Below are 4,462 nucleotides of genomic sequence, written 5' to 3' on the forward strand. Positions count from 1 at the left end.
AAGATAGATGTACGCACACACACACTGCCAGCCCCACTCTCAGTAGCTCAATGCTAAACAAATTAGCAGGATCGTGGTCATATTTCTCGTTCAGAATGCGCCGGCCGTCCCTGAGCGCTCCATTAATCATACTGAGTGACGCGGCGGCTCATGATGAAAGCTACCTGTCACGCTGTCCACTTGTGGCCGTCGTTCACTTTAACTTCTTCACTCCCTCTTTCTTCTTCTCCTCTCTCTCTTTATGTCTTCTCCTCTTTCTTCCTTCTCTCTTTCTTCCAGGGTTTTTGTTTTCTCAAGCCCCAGCAGCACCGACCGCCCCCCCGCCCAGCCCCTCCGCCTCCCATAAGAAGAAAAGAAATGAAAGAAAGACAGAAGCTCAGGGGGAAGGAAGGAATGCATTGAGCGAGTGTATGATTGACCCCTTCAGTGGATCTTTGTTGCCTTTCAGGAGCTGCATGTGTCAGCAGAGTCGCTGAAGAAGCTGCAAAAACTGCAACTCTGCTTGTTTTTCTTTCTCTTACCTGAACTGAAAGTTGACCCGGTCTCTGCCTGTTGAGTGAGTTCTGTGACCCCATCAGACCTGTGAAACCCCCACGAAACCTTCAGTGAGAGGGTCCATTAAGAGACGAGGGTCTCCATCGAAGACTGCAGGGACATTCTTTCTCTTCCTTCTTCTTCTTCTTTTACTGATTTATCTGATGATTATTGCTTGTTTATGATTGTTTGTCTTTCTTTCAGATTTTGACACTGAGCTTAAATTTGTTACATGCAGCTGAATAAAAGGTAAAAGAACAAAAGAAATAACAGGCAGCAAAAATGTAAGAAAATCAACACATTCAGCGTTTTAAAGTGCACCGAATTAGCACAAAACTTAAAATTCAAGCCCTGAAACTTGATCGATATTTACGTTTGAGCAAATTTCTAAAATTTATTTTATGCAGTTTGAGTATAGAAACTGGATGGTAAAAAAAGACAACAATGGCTTCATGTGCACATTTGGTGGAGAGAGAACAGTCGACTCTTCATGTCGTTGCTGCTGCAGCTACATTGAAAGATTTCAGATAAATTTATGAGCTCAGTCTCATTTCCAGAGCATCGAATACACTTGAACTTGAGTTTTTTCATTCTCAGTTTGGACTTTTCAACACAGTGTTTAAAGCTTCAGTGGCTCATCGATCTCTAATATCTGATCTGGAGAAGTCCTTTGTTTCATGTAGAGCTCAGTGTCCTGCCCTGAACATCAGTGTGTTCAAACCTGAAATGACAAAATAGGCTTTTCAAAACATCACACGTGACAAAAACGACTCGAACCACCTGGAGATGAACACAATCAAGGAAAAGGTGATGTGAAGACGCGAGCTTGGTCTCTGCAGGAGGGGTCAGCTTTTAAAGGAGGGGGGTCCTGGGATCATGGAGGTGAGGGGCACAGATCTGAAGGGTGCGTCAGGGTCCGGCCTGGAGGGGGTCTGGAGGTCGATGCTGATCAGGCTGGAAAGAAGACGAGTTGTGTCTGACGGCGGCAGAATCCATTGAGCGGGTCAGAGGAGTTGTCTTTTGGTTTGACCTCTGACCTCTGTCTCCTCAGACAGCCGAGCTCACGCTGAAGATGTGAACAAACAGAAACGGCCGATCAGCACCGTTTGAAGGCGAAAAGAACCTGATGATGCTTCTTTCCTTTCTGCGTCTTTTTGTTTCTTTTTCGTGTTTTTTGCTGCTTTTTGCTCGTTTTGTTTTCTGTCTGTCTGTCCTTCTTCTTCCTTTGTCTCTGTCATTCACTGTCTTTTCTTTCACTTTGCCACAGTTTAATTCTGCCACACAGACTTGATCAATTTGAGCATTATAGCGTCCTTTGTGTGTGTGTGTGTGTGTGTGTGTGTGTGTGTGATTCCACCACTGCATCTAATGTCTTTTTTAACTTTGTCTGACAGATGATTCATCAACCTGCTTCTTAATCACGTTATGGCAGAACGGAGCCAGAGGTGAGGCGGAGCGGTGACTCCTCCCAAATGTTTGATTTAATGGAGGCTTTCATCCAGACACCTCCCCGTCCCATGAGTGCAGACAAACCGACTACGGTGGCCCCTGTGGGACTCTAAAGCCCTGATCCTGATGCTGCTCCTCTGTAACTGTGGCTTGTTTCATGCTGTCGCTCCAGTATGAAACAATGACTGCCTTCTTCTACCTGTGTCCGATGGCTACCTCGCTGCTGCAGGTAGCACAGGTGTGCTGTCTGCATGTAGTGCCAGCCATGTCTTTGTACACTCAGCCTGCCTTTGATAATGACCATCAACAAAGACTGTTTGATTTCATTAGCAACATGTTCATGGCTAGAAATGACTAAAGGTAACGTATGCTTTGTATCCAACCCAGGTGAAACATCCCACAACACACAGACCAACATGGCAAAAACCAGAGTCAAGCCAATTTATATCAGGCATCCCTGCTGTGATTGGACCACTGAGTTCCAAACTAGCCAATGAGGGCTGGATCTGAGCTCACAGGTGGAAAGAATCAGCCAAAATCCATCCATCTAGTTCCTGCACCTGCTCAGCCTGTAAAGGGCTGAGAGAGCTGTACCTGCAGGGAAGAACCACACAAATCCAGGAAGAGACACCAGAAACCACACACACACACACACACACACACACACACACACGCACACACACAGGCGTGCACACACATGTCTGCCACCCCTCACTCAGGACAAATGTTCCAGTAAATTAAGAGTCTCTGAGGGTTTTTACTATCTCATTAAATCAGCTTTTATTCCGCTGGCCAAACTTCCTTCCTCCTCTCTTTTCATAGTGATGCTGACCCTCCCTCACCTAGCAGGGGAGCACACACACACACACACACACACACACACACACACACACACACACACACACACACACACACACACAGAGCCTCTCTTCAATACAATTACCATGGAGGGCGTGAGGCGGGGCAGCCCTCCGCGTGTTTCGCTCTCATTGTTCTCGCCGTTTCCCTGCAGCTCGTCTCATCTGTTTGTGTCAGTCTGAGCCGAGCTGGTGCTTCGTCCTACCTGACACCGGTTCATACAGTTAATCCAACTATCCAATTCATGTATTGATAACACATCAGTCTGCTCCCGTTGGAGGCTGTTGGACAATTAAATCTCCTTTAAAAGGCACAATCTGTGATGCAGAGTGAGGGCCTGCAGCCAGGAGGTCCACAAACAAGGAAACTACAAACGTGAACATATTTCTGTACTTTTTGTGTTGTGGTGAACTCATGCTCAGATATCTTCCTTCCAACACTTCAGTTAACAGCAGCACAGCTCTAAAGCTAATGAGCAAAGCTAAGATTAGTATGCTAACAATGCTAACTGTATACATGCTAACACAAAAGGCCATTTAACATCTTTATGTACATGAAACAGTCTAAAATCTGGATTTGAATGTGAATCTTTTGGATCAAATATTAATAATTAAGTTTAAGACTGTGAGCAGACAGCTTCCAGATGTGCGGTAACCAGCTGCTCTGGTTGTGAATGTGTGACATGAGCTGTAATGAGCGTCCTCAGCCAGAGGGGGCAGCGAGGCGGCGAGCGTGAGTCAAACAGTGAGTGTGTAGCAGAAGCTTATAGAGCGATCCTGCTCCGGGGATGATGTGTCTCCAAAATATGTTGAAAGAATGCACGATGACGTGTCAACCACTGCAGAGGTGTTCGACTAACACAGGTTTTTAGTTACAGGTGTGTGTGTGCGTGTGTGTGCGCGTGTGTGTGAAGCAGAGAGTTGGACTGTAAACAGTGTGAGCTCAGTCACCTCAGAGCAGCAGGCAGGTTTCAAAGGCAGCAGATAAGGTGGAGCTGACTAATGTGTCGCTATGAGGCGGTGTAGGATTACACAAACACACACACACACACGCGCACACACACACACACACACACACACACACACACACACACACGACAGGTGGTTCTGGGCCAGACAGTATAATTACAGCTTTCAGCTTCAACCTCCAAAACAGAGGGACAGGATGGGATAGAGTGGTTATCTGAACACACACACACACACACACACACACACACACACACACACACACGTGTTTGTATCACGACACAGAGCGTGTTGTTACAAGTACAGCTGAGGTGATGAAATATGATCCAGGAAGTCCAGTTTGAGTAAAATGAATCCATGAGTTTGGAAACGTTCAGTGTTTGTGCTTACTGGGAGTAACGCACTGGGCACCAGTTATGCATGAACGTGATGTTTTGTGCATGTAGCTGGTCCATGTGGTGCACGTCCGGATGATGTTGTATTTGCATGTTGATTTTTGCAGATGAAAGTAAAAGTGTCATGTACAGTAGTTGAGTAAATGTACTTAGTTACTCCACTGACTGAAATGAAGGAGTGTGTGTGTGTGTGTGTGTGTGTGTGTGTGCGTGTGTGCGTGTGTGTGTGTATAAGTGCAATCTGAAGGATCTTTAAGTGAT

The sequence above is a fragment of the Chaetodon auriga genome, chromosome 11, assembly GCF_051107435.1.
Source record: "Chaetodon auriga isolate fChaAug3 chromosome 11, fChaAug3.hap1, whole genome shotgun sequence".
Taxonomy (NCBI): Eukaryota; Metazoa; Chordata; class Actinopteri; order Chaetodontiformes; family Chaetodontidae; genus Chaetodon; species Chaetodon auriga.